The sequence below is a fragment of the Cebus imitator genome, unplaced genomic scaffold, assembly GCF_001604975.1.
Source record: "Cebus imitator isolate Cc_AM_T3 unplaced genomic scaffold, Cebus_imitator-1.0 Scaffold231, whole genome shotgun sequence".
NCBI lineage: Eukaryota > Metazoa > Chordata > Mammalia > Primates > Cebidae > Cebus > Cebus imitator.
In genome coordinates, this window is record NW_016107546.1 from 295,931 (window position 1) to 308,738 (window position 12,808).

General features: G+C 36.9%; 1 long non-coding RNA gene across 1 annotated transcript in view; it reads right to left on the bottom strand.

Moving 5' to 3' along the window:
• Positions 1-3,932: 3,932 nt before the first annotated feature.
• The window catches only part of LOC108281720, a 13,925-nt gene continuing 5,049 nt past the window's right edge, over positions 3,933-12,808 (bottom strand). The window contains exons 2-3 of the long non-coding RNA XR_001816087.2: positions 7,831-7,832; positions 3,933-3,943 (exon numbers count right to left, since the gene is read on the bottom strand). This is a non-coding gene — a long non-coding RNA (uncharacterized LOC108281720). The remainder of the gene's footprint in view (positions 3,944-7,830; positions 7,833-12,808) is intronic.

The window sequence follows — 12,808 nt, forward strand, 5'->3', positions numbered from 1 at the left end:
CACACTCAACTTTTAACTTTCCCTAAGAACAAAAACACAAGCTTAGCAACAGCTTTTAGCCAATCACAAAGCAGACAAACAGGTAAGGGCTCAACTGCTCCAGATACCAATGAGGCCTAAGCTCCAGTTTTTAAAAAAAGTTATATAGTGTCACAAGAGAAAACAACAAATTATAAAACAGGATATATTGTCCTAGGTTAAAGGTAACTGATAAAATCTCCTCACCAAGCCGTGGCAAAACAGATCACATTTTAGTATTGTAGTGATTTTTTTTTCATCTTTATTATGCCATATACTGTATACATCAAGTTACCATTAAAATAATAGTGTATTTTTAGTAAAAAACCAGGAATTTTATAGGAAATGTTCTTTCTTGCTGTGGTAGAAAATAAAGTAGAAATAACTATTAAAAATTATTATTCTCTTTTTAAATTCTCTAGCATCCAATTTCCAAAATACATAGGGGGAGAAATCCTGACAATAAAATGCTACAGTCCAAATCCAAAAATATAAAATACTTGTAATAACCACTATGCACAAATACAACTTCTAAAACAAACACAGGATAAAGCAAACTGAACAAATTGCACAGTGCAATTCTATACAATTTTTCCTCTTGATTTCTATCACTCATTACATATCCTTCTTCTTTGAGAGAAGAAGGTTTTCAGAGGATTTAGAGGGGATTTTTAAGAGATTTTACAGATTTCATGACTGTTATATTTAGCACAGACCTCAGGTTTGCTCAAACTGACAGAGTATTACCTGCAATATAGACCAAAAAAAAAAAAAACAAAAAAAAAAACACACACACACTGTGAAATAGCTGACAGTTTTCTTCATTTTGTTTCAGCTTGCCAAATTTATATTCTAAAGCAGTTTCCTGTATTTCCTGTGAATATCTTCATGAACAACCTTTTCTTTTCTCTTCAAATACTACTTAAACCAGCTGATAGTTTTAGTTCCCTAAAAAAGAAATTAAACTAGAACAGTTTGCTTTGTCGTTATCATTAATAATCTCCTTCACCCACCATTTTAGGAGACACTTTATTTTTTAGAGATAGGGTATTGCTCTGTTATCCAGGCTGTAATGGGGTGATCACGGCTCATGCAACTTCAAACTCTTGGGCTCAAGTGTTTCTCCCACTCAGTCTCCTGGGTAGGTAGGACTACAGGCATGCCACCATGCCTGTCTTAATATTTTGACATTTTTGTACAGATGGGGTTTCGTTATGTTGCCCAGGCTATGTGGGCTCAAGTGAACTCCTGCCTTAGCCTCCAAAAGCGTTGGGATTACAGGTGTGAGTCTTCTTGCCCAGCCCATCATGTACTTTAAAACAAAGAGGTTTTGCTAACAACATTGTAGGATGCTATAAGAAAGTGTATAGACGTATACTTTCCCCCATATTTCATTGTATTCCATTTAGCATAAACCAAATGTAGTATTTTATGTAAAAGGAAAAATATAAAATCATAAATGAACACTTACATTGTCAAATAATCATTATTAAAGTCACTGTTATAAATTTAAAGCATTAAGAGAATATTGTAGATTGTTCTTAGTGGGTAAATATGTTACTGCCTACTCAAAGAATGAGTGACCTTTTTTGTAGAGTTAAATTCAAAGATCACACACACATACACCCTTAAAATCTTTTCCGACACATTTGAAAATCAGTAATTTTTGCCAAAATAGATGTTGACTATTGATATAGCAACATTTCGTTATATCTGAATTGACTTTTTAAAAAACAATCTCATGAATCTAGAACAAGTAAAAAAAAAAAGATGTGAAATAATTGTCACAAAGTTTATATACCACAGCATATGTTCTTTCAGTGGAAAACCCTTCAGTGCCTCTCTTAGAGACAATTTACTTTTACTTGGTACAAAATCAGAACAAGCTTCTTTATCTAGTTTCCAAGTCCACGGTAATTTATTAGGGTATAGGCACTACCATTAAACTGATAGCAGAGAAAAATGGAACAGTGAGGCACTTAATCACAAAGGAAGAATCAGAAAAATTCTATAAAGCAGAAGCAAGAATTTGGATAGCACGGTAGCAGGAAGCCATCTTCTATAAGGGCAATGGTCCTATATGCCTTAAAAAGCCCTAAGAGCACTGCCCTCTCCCAGATTAGGTTAAAAATTGACCTCCATATTAGTGATTCTTACTCATGTTGGATAAAATACCTAAAAATATTTCTATAGATGCTTTTCAACTTACAATGGGGTTATGATTCAATAAGTTGAAAATACCATAAGTAAAAAATGCATTTAACATACCTAATCTTCCTATATTATAGTCTAGCCTAGACTATAGTAAATGTGCTCAGAATGCTGACATTGGCCCACAGTTGGGCAAAGTCATCTGGCAATGTGGTAGAGTATTGGTTGTCTACCTTTGTGATTATGTGGCTGACTGAAAACTGTCACTTGCCGCCACTGCCCACCATTGTGAGTATCGTACTACTTTCCATAGCATTTTTCTACTGAACGTGTGTTGCTTTCACACCTTAGTAAAGTCAAACAATTGTTAAGTGGAACCATTGTAAATTGGACACCTGTGTGTAAGAAATATTGTTTAAAATGGCTGAACTGACAAAGTAATAGAAATCCTCAGAAACCAAAACCCACCAACATGAGGAGTCCAGGGAGACAGTAAGCACTGAGGCTGGCAGCTGTAGATCCCCAGGTACCTAGAGTAGCAGCACAGAAAACAGAAGGCAAATCCTAGGACTTGGGACATTGGGAGGTAGATCAGAGACCCCATCAGAAAGCCAAACCCCAAGGGGCTAAACTCTCAATGAAAGCATGAACAAGAAAAAACACCCCATTGACAAAAGACGACAGAAAATTTGCCTGTTTCAATGTGTATTCTTAGTGGAAGGGGTAAAATCTCCCCTGAATATTCATAAATACAAGGTGGATCACACATGAGGAGCTGGGGGATGAATTTCCTTATTACCTACCTGCTCTTAAAAGTAAGGCAAATGTTTAGTATAAAGTGGACTGGTTATGTCCCCCAGGTTCCAGTTAGAAATATAGATTTTCTCTGAAGGAGACATAATTCCAATGAACATAAACTTACAATAATAAAAAGTACTATGCAAAATGATACCATTAGTGAGGATTAGAGGAAACAATAATCACCTAAGATTGCAAAGTCAGATGCAGTCTGACTGCCAGAAATCATCTCAAAGATTTTTGGATAGTAGAGTTATTAGATATAGAAGACTAGTTCAATATGCTTTTTAAAAACTTTAAAGGAAACAGAAAGTATGGGTGAGAAACCAGAAACTATCAAAAAATAACCAAACAGATTTGAAAATCAATGAAATCGTTTTTACAATGATTGAAACTTAAAATTCAATAGATAAGCAGCATATTCAGTATAACTGAAAAATATTAGTAAACAGAAAGTAAACCTGAAGAGTCCAGAATATAGCATATACAGCAAATAAATGAAAATTATGAAAGAGAAAATAAAAGACAAGGAAGATGAAATAAAAGGTCTAATACATATCTAATTGGAAGGAGAAAACAGAAAGAATAGGACAAAGGCAATATTCTAACACATGATGGTTAAGGATTATCCAGAATAGATTAAAGACACGAATACTCATTTTTTTCTTCAGGAAACACAATGAATCTCATGCAGAATAACTGAAAAAAATTATACGTTGGCCTACAGTAAAACTGAAAAATTTCAAGGAAAGAGATCTTAAAGTACACGAAAGGGAAGTCAGATTACCTACAAAGGGAAAACTAAGCTGACAGCCTAATTTTGAAGAATGAAAGCCAGAAGATCAAACTACTGAGAAAAATGATCATTTTTGAATTGTATAACACATAAAACCATCTTTCATAAAGTGAGTGAAAGAAGCACATTTTAAGAAACAAAAACTAAGAATCTACCACCAACAGATCCTCAACTGAAGGACTGTCAGTTCAGGAAGAAACAAAATGATCTCAGAAGGAAGTGTGAAAAAGACCAAAGAACAGTCAACAAAGAAAAAGTTCTTTGTATTTGTACTTAACATTTTCACTTCATGGGTAAAATTCTCACCTACCCAGAATAGTACATTTTGTACAAATTCTGAATAGCTTTGTGTGAACATATGCTTTAATTTCCCTTGGCTTGGAGTGGAATGGCTGAATCATATAATAGGTGTAGGTTTAGCTTTTTAAGTAACTGCCAGACTGTTTTCCAAAGTAGTTGTACCATTTTATATTCTCACCCATCAGTGTATAAGACATCTTTGGCCAGGCATGGTGGCTCATGCCTGTAATCCTAGCACTTCAGGAGGTGAAGGTGGGCGGATCACTTGAGGCCAGGAGTTCAAGACCAGCCTGGCCAACATAGTAAAACCCTGTCTCTACTAAAAATACAAAGATTAGCTGGGCATGGTGGCACACACTTGTAATCCCAACTACTCAGAAGGCTGAGGCACAAGAATCACTTGAACCCAGGAGGTGGAGGTTGCAGTGAGCCAAAATTGTGCTACTGCACTCCAGCCTGGATGACAAAACAAGACTGTCTAAAAAACAAAAAATGCCATCTTGGCTGGGCACGGTGGATCATGCCTATAATCCCAGCACTTTGGGAGGCTGAGGCAGGCGGATTGCCTGAGGTCAGGAGTTCAAGACCAGTCTGAGAAATGGTGAAATGCTATCACTACTAAAAATACAAAAAAATTAGCCAGGCGTGGTAGCATGTACCTGTAATCCCAGCTACTCAGGAGGCTGAGGCAGGGGAATTGCTTGAACCAGGGAGGTGGAGGTTGCAGTGAGCCAAGATTGTGCCACTTAGCTCACTCTAGCCTGGGTGACAGGAAGAGACTCCATCACACACACACACACACACACACACACACACACACACTTTCACCAACACTCAGCACCATCAATTTAAAACATTTTAGTCAATCTAATGGGTGTAGTGCAGTCACTCTCAACAGGAGGTGATTTTTGTCTCCCATGGACATTTGAACAATTTCTGCATATATTTTCAATTTTCACAACTGGCGAGGGGGAGGGTGTTACTGGTATGTAACAGGTAGGGACCAGGGGTGCTGCTAAATATTTTACAAGGCACAGGACAGCTCCCCCTCCCACAACAAAGCATTATCTGGCCCAAGATGCCTGATGTAGTAATATCTCATTGTGATTTTAATTTGCATTTCCTTGATAACTTTTGATACTGAAAATATTTTCATGTGCTTACTGGCCATTTATATACATATATATTTTTTGTGACATATGTCCATTTCTTATTGGGTTCGTTATTTTCTTGTGTTGTAAGTGTTCTTTATATATTTTGAATACAAGTACTTTGATATACATGTTATAAATTTTATTTCAGTCTGTGGCTTGCCTTTTCATTTTCCTAATAGTGTCTTTTGAAAATCATGTTTTAATTTTGATATGATCATCTAATTTGTCAATATTTTCTTTAATGTCTCATGCTTGTATTCTATCTAAGACCTTTGCCTACTTCCAGGTTATAAACTTTTTTTCCATCTGTTTTCTTCTGAAAGTTTTATAGCTTTAGGTTTTAATGTAATAGATTATATAAATTTTATGATATTTGAAAATAAAACTGCTAAAGTTTCTCTTCAGTGAATGGGATTATGGGTGGATGACATTCACTTTTTAAATATATCTGTTGTATCTATCTTCCCATAATAATTATTAAAAATTCTACATTACAGATAACTTTTTAGAGGGGAAGAATGGAAATGAGAATTTTATCTCTAATGGGGCCAATCTGTTGTTGTTGTTGTTATCACAGGGACCAAATGTGACCTTAAAGTCTTCTGGTGCATTTGTATGTATGTATGTTAAATACCGTCTGATGATTTTCTACTACATTAACTCCATGCAGCAAAGAAGTGGTCTTTCTTTAAGAGACCACTGCCTTTCTTCCAGGCAATACTGGAGGGTAAGATAGGGTTAAACAAGATGGTTCTACTTTTAGTGGCCTTGGGTCATAAAAAAGCATCTCTTAAAAATACTATTAGTTGATGCTACATGAAAGACTAGGCAACACATAGAAATGGAAGCAAAAGATAACCTACTACTTACAAATAATTGCCCCAATCTCAGAACTGGCACAGAACAAAGACTGGGTCATGAAAGCCATGCACTGGACAAAGAGACCATTTTAGAGAGCCTCCTAATATGTATCAGAAAAGAATAACCCTCAAAACTTTCCTATAAATCTGCAGCTGAAGAAATGAAAAAATGGTATAGGATTACACAATGGTGACAGAAGAGAGGGTATCTCTGAATTGGGTTTGAAGATTAACTTTATGTAGATCAACTGTCTTTTAGATTTAGTCTAAATTGTTCACTTCATAAGTCTAACATTATTATAGCTTCGTGCCTACTCTGAATCAGATTTAGTGTATGAAGATGGTTTTCGGATACTTTTCTACCTTCTCTGCTTAAGGAAATTATTTACTGTGGGAGATTTACAATAATGCAAGCAGTAAATGAAAGACTAAAAGAGGAGAAATGGTTCTAAATTATACAAAGAATTTCAAAGACCTACAATTTCTAAGCATCACAGAGCTGTGTGTCCCAGAAAGATTCTTCCTAGCCACTGATGACTAAGGACACTCTTAAGAACAATAGAAAACATGGGTTAAAACACAGTAATTGAACCAAAAAGTTGGTCTCCAGACTAAATGCACTTGATTTATGACAACTGTACTATTCAGAACAAATTCTTATGAAAAGCAGGAATGATTTTGCTTTATTAAATCTTTTTCTTGAGTGAATTATTGCTTAAGATGCTGTGAATATTGAATTTCAGGTGTTGCCACTTCCTACCACCTCTCCGTCCTCAATCCATTCCTTTCCTCCAATAACAAGATTTGTCTACTCTGTTTCTCTTTTATTTTCTTTAAGATGGGTTCTTGCTCTGTCACCTAGGCTGGAGTGCAGTGGCACGATCATATCTCACTGCAGTCTTGAGCTTGGGGCTCAAGCTATCCTCCTGTCTTGGCTTCCCAAGTAGCTGGTGTTACAGATGCATACTACCACACCCAGCTATTTTTTTATTTTTGTAGAGACAGGGTCTTGCTATATTGTTCAAGCTGGTCTTTATCTCCTTGCCTCAAGTGATCTTCCCACCTTGGCCACCCAAAGTGCTGGGATTATAGGTGAAAGCCATCACACCCAGCTGCTGTTTTTCCTGGTGAGGAAAGAAATCTTCAAGTTATTTTTCTATGTAAGTTTGTATCTAGTTACATTCTATTTTGCTGAGCTCCTTCAAGCTCTTAGAACCCCTCAGTAAGGTTTGTAGATATTATTAAGGTGACATACAACATAAGGATTTAGATATTAAGGTACCCAACACTCAAAACATTAGGTATCTCTGCACCCAATGTAAGTGGCAGGTAAAAATAAAATAGCCTTTTAACTTGGCCATAGCTATTCCAGATACTTGGGTCTTAGATACATGTGTCTGTTTCCTCTGATTCTCTGTTTTCTCTGATTCTCCACTCTCTGGTACTGCGTTAGCATAAGCAAGATCCCTAGTTCTGAACCTCAGAATCAACACTTTAGTACCTAACAAGAAAGCTATTGCTAGGATCCCTTGATCTAAGAATCTGGTCTAAGGACAGATATGACAATAAATAATCAAAAGAATGGGTTCTAGAAAAGAATGGCCTGGTGTGGTGGCTTGCTCCTGTAGTCCCAGCACTTTGGGAAGCCAAGGCAGCTGGATCGTGAGGTCAGGAGTTTGAGACCAGCCTGGCCAACGTGGTGAAACTCCCGCCTCTACTAAAAACACTAAATTAGCCTGGTGTGGTGGCACACGCCTGTAATTCCAGCTACTCAGGAGGCTGAGGCAGGAGAATCACTTAAACCTGGAAGGCGGAGGTTGCAGTGAGCTGAGGGTGAGCCACTGTAATTCAACCAGGGCAACAGGGCGAGACTCCGTCTCAAAAAAGAAATGCAAGAATATCAAAAGATTCTATTCTCAGCTGCCTAAAGTTATTTTATCCATAAGTTTAAGGATTGGGTGGGAATAGGTGAAACAGAGGAAGAATAAAAATAGCTAGGATGTGGCTTAGAGAAAAATATGTCACAAAGGAAAAAATAAGTCTGGAATCTTCAAGATTCTACAGTCTGGAAAGGAAACATTAAAATCTTACATTAAGAAATGAATATGGTTCCACATTGGCACTACAGAATAAAATGTAAAATGTATATAGGGTTTTATGGTCTACAAATTAATTTCCCACAGAGTGACTTGCACAATTTTTTACATCAACCTTTTAAGATGTATTTCATTATTCCTGTATTACCCAAGAAGAAATGTCATACAACTGACAAGTGGCAGAGCTACAAGTCAAATGCAGGTCTGCTCTGACTTCAGGTCCGGTTCCCTTTTCTTTCCACTACTCAACAGTTTACAATGCAGCTTCAGAGCCAGCTCTTAGGGAGCTTACAATCCAGTTGATAATAAAATACTCAGAAACAATCAGAGAACAATTCTAGGCAACATGTAATTTTGTATTAAATTATACACCCCTAACTGCAAATATCCAGAAGTAGGGAGTCAGTAAAGGCTTAGAAGATGGGTAAAGGGAGATGACATAGAGGAAAGAATGAACTAGATGAACTCTAGAGACAGTAAAGAGATTTCTCTGGCTCTGGCAGGAGATGAGTGAGTTAGTAGTGGGACACAGGCTGTTTTAGGGAGTCTATAAAGTCAGTAAAAGAAGTCAGTAAAAGTGATTAGACACTGCAGGAAGTAATAAAGGAGCCCTAAAAGATTTCTCAGCAGCGGTATAAAGGAGTGAAAGCAGTGACTGTGCATGAGGGGCTCAAGGCAAATTAAATATGTGCACTTCAATGGAAGAGATAGTGCTACCATTCCACCTCCTCTCCAGCCTCACACCACCACCAAACTTCACATTCCACCTGCTAGAATCATTCCTAGACTTATGCAAGTGCTCCTCTCTCTGACTGCAAGTCTTTCCCCTCTAATCATAGCCCACTCCTCATCTTCAGCCTGAAGTTAGAAGTCACTGCTTTGGAAAACCCTTCCCTGACCCCTCCTGGTCTAAGTTGGATATCCTCCTTTGTAAATTTCCCTGTGGCAGCATTTATCTCTGAGCACTGTAATTTCCAGTGAGCTAGCGAGTCCCCCTTATTAGACTGAAAGGTCCAAGGGTAGGAAATGGCCCATCTTTTTCTAGCACTGAAATCCCTTGGTACATAATGGGTGATTTAGAGGAAGTAAAAAGAAGTGTATAGTCACAAAACAGATTTAGTGATTAACTTTCCCTAAGATTACAGGCTGAGCATCTCCTTTACCAAATACTTGGGACAGAAGTATTTCAGATTTTGGAGTATTTGCATATATATAATTAAATATCTTGGGAATGGAACCCAAGTCTAAACATGAAATTCACTTATGTTTCATATACACCTTATACACATATCCTGAAGGTAATTTTATACAATACTGTAAATAATTTTGTGCATAAATAAAAGTTTAAGTACTTATGTGTGGAATTTTCTGCAGATCATCTGAGGTCGAGAGTTCGAGACCAGTCTGACCAACATGGAGAAACCCCATCTCTACTAAAAATATAAAAAAATTAGCCACGCATGGTGGCACATGCCTCTAATCCTAGCTACTTGGGAGGCTGAGGCAGGAGAATCACTTGAACCTGGGAGGCAGAGGTTGTGGTGAGCTGGGATCACACCATTGCACTCCAGCCTGGGCAACAAGAGCAAAACTCTGTCTCAAAAAAAAAAAAAAAGTCTCAGATTTTGGAGCACTTCAGATTAGAGGTACTCACCCTGTATATGTAAAGGTAAGAAGACAGATACATATACAATCATGCTAAAAGATGGAAGAATATAAATTGGAAGATGGCCTCTTGTCTCAGTGAAGGAGATATTCCAAGCCTTCTTTTCTTTCATCTACCCAAGCCCCTTAATGAAGGGGAGGTCTGGATCAGGATCAGGGCTAAGACAGGAAGAAGATATACCTTTTATAACCATAGCTTAAGGATAATAGGCTGTAGTTTTTAAAAAAAAAACCACATTTTTTTCTGCTAAAAGGGAACAAAGAATTCAACAACTGTCATTTAACAACAGACAGCACAGTGCTTTGCAAGAACCCACATAGGTATTTCATTGTATAAAAAGATGAATCATAATTCCAGCCCTAAGGAACCTTACAATCCAATTTAAAAAAACACATGAGGTAGAATTACGTTAAAGGTACAGATAATGCTATGGATTCAGCAGAGGGAAAAAGTCAAGTGATTATTACAAATGTTGCAAGCAGGGAAATGAGGTGATTGAGCTGTGATTTTAGAAGTTTAAGAGAAACCTTTAGGACAATCTGAGTTTTAGGGAGAAGCTAAAGACAGACTTTAAGTTAAAGACACTGCAGTGGTCTGGTTAAGAAGTAACAAGGGTATAAACCAGTGAGTGATGTCAGTGAAAATGAAATGAAGTAAATTTAAGTAAATGTAAGAAGGCAGACTCTTAAAAACTGATTATTAATTAGAAGAAAAAACCTCATTTCCCAAGAAGCCTCTTGCTTCTAACTTCATACCCAAACAAATATAAGCAAAGGTGGCATTGTCAGAGGTGGTTTTGATGGAGATGCTTATGAATAGGATAAGGTTATTTTTATTTATAACATGTTCACTTATGGACAGGATGCCTCCAGCTGTTTTTATTCCATAAGGTCCCTCTACAATTATCTTCAGAGCTTAAGGTAGCACAGTTAAGTAGAAAGAATCTGAACTTTAAAAACAAGATCTAGATTGCAACCCCAGGACATTATTTTATCTCCTCATGCCTTAGATTTTCATTCGTAAAATGGGAGGGGCCGTACTTCATAGGATGGTTCTAAGAGCAAAATTCAATAATATGAAAACTGCTAGAAACAGGCAAGTTACTGTATGACAGTGCCAGAATGTTGGATTCAGATTGCCATCTGTACAGGAGAAATATTTATTATAAATAAAGAACAAGCTTTTAGTTAACAGTGCCCCTTGTAATTGATTTCAGCCATGTTTCTGTTAGTGATAAGATGACAATCAGATGGATTTAAGCGTTTGTAAAGAAGCAGAGGCAAGGCTCAAAGCATCAGCATTAGAGTCTAACAATCTGGGTTACAAGGGTAAATTAAATCTCGAAGCCTCGACGTCCTCACCCATACAATTGGCATGATAACACAGCAGTCTTAGAGAGCTACAAGATTACATGAAATCATGTACAGTGAGTGGTTAATAGTAAGTGGTCAGTAAATATTAGTTGTGGGACCTACCTAGCAAGAACTATAGTACATTGAACCAGCTGTCCTGTCTTACTTGGAATACAAATTAATTATTTAGCACAGCATTTGTGAAACACCCATACTTTTACTCCTTTTCTTCATGTTTCGGGCTTGAATAATATGTATTTAAGATAAAAATTATTAGGTATTGATGTACTTTTTAAAATTTGGTATTTGTAATGGTATAATTACTTCTTTCAATTACAATATTTACTAAGTATCTGTAAATAAATAAATTTACACTCACTGATTTTACATATTAAGAGAATCTATATTTTAAATCTATATTTTAAATATTGAATATCATCTCTTATTTATCAATTCTTTGAGTATCTTTTATGATTGATATATTTACAAGAAAATCTGCTGGTCAACACTGTAGAAATGGGTAGTTATCCCTAGCATCTATTCTCTCCTTCATCCATGGTTAATAAAAGCTCAAATTTTCAGCTGGGCACATTGCCACTCAGAATGAAGACCATATTATCCAGTTTTCCCGCTGGGTGTGACCAAGTTACTAAGCTCTGGCCAGTGAGATATAAAAGGGAATGGAGTGTGCACAGTGAATGTCACTAAGGTGAGAAAGCATATGCTCACTCTCCCAGTAAATTCTTCCTCTGTCTGCAATGTGGATGCGATGGCCAGAGCGGGAGCTGTCTTGGAGACGGAAGCCACATCTTGATACTGTTGGAACAACAGGGAAGGGATTTGAGTTCCTGATGACTATGGAGCTGCTAAACCAGTCCTGGATTGCCTTCAATTGCAGGGAAGAAAGCAAACCTTCCTGTTTAAGAACTTTTATATCAGGGTTTCTGTCACTGGCAGCCTAATCACATCCTAAATAAAAAAGAGAAAATGAAATTTCAATTTCATTTATTTTCTTAATACTTTTTTTCTCAACTTACGGTGAGAAAGAAGAGATGGTGTTAGGAAGAAAAAAGGGGCAAGAGGATTCATTCAGCTGCCCCACCTACTGCTATAGTTATCATATTCCTAACTTGTCTTTTACCCTCACCTACTCTAGGGTCAATTTTGCTCTTCATTCTAGTAGTTCGACTCCAAAAAAGAACTGACCCCAAAACACCATTCATTTGTTCATTACTCACTCAACAAATGCCTGCTGAGCATCTAGTGTGTGTTAGATGCTGAATAAAACAGACTTCTAACTTCAGAGAGCTAAGTCAGGCATTTAAAAAAATGTACATTAAATTTTGCTCTGTGGTCCCAAATTTTCTTACAGGATTGAAGTAAAAGACTGAGTATAAAAGACTGGGAGAGAGCGGACATATGGAGTGATAGGAAGAACCTTAGTACTGGAAATAATATAGAAAATAAGACGATGAGGACTCTGAGGGACAAAGGCAAAGATATGACTACCCAGCATAGGAAAAAAGAGGAAAAAGGAAAAGAACGCATTCATTGACCCTTCCTGGGCTTCATATAGCCTTAGAACCTCTGTCACTTTTTTTTTTTTTTTTTTTTTTT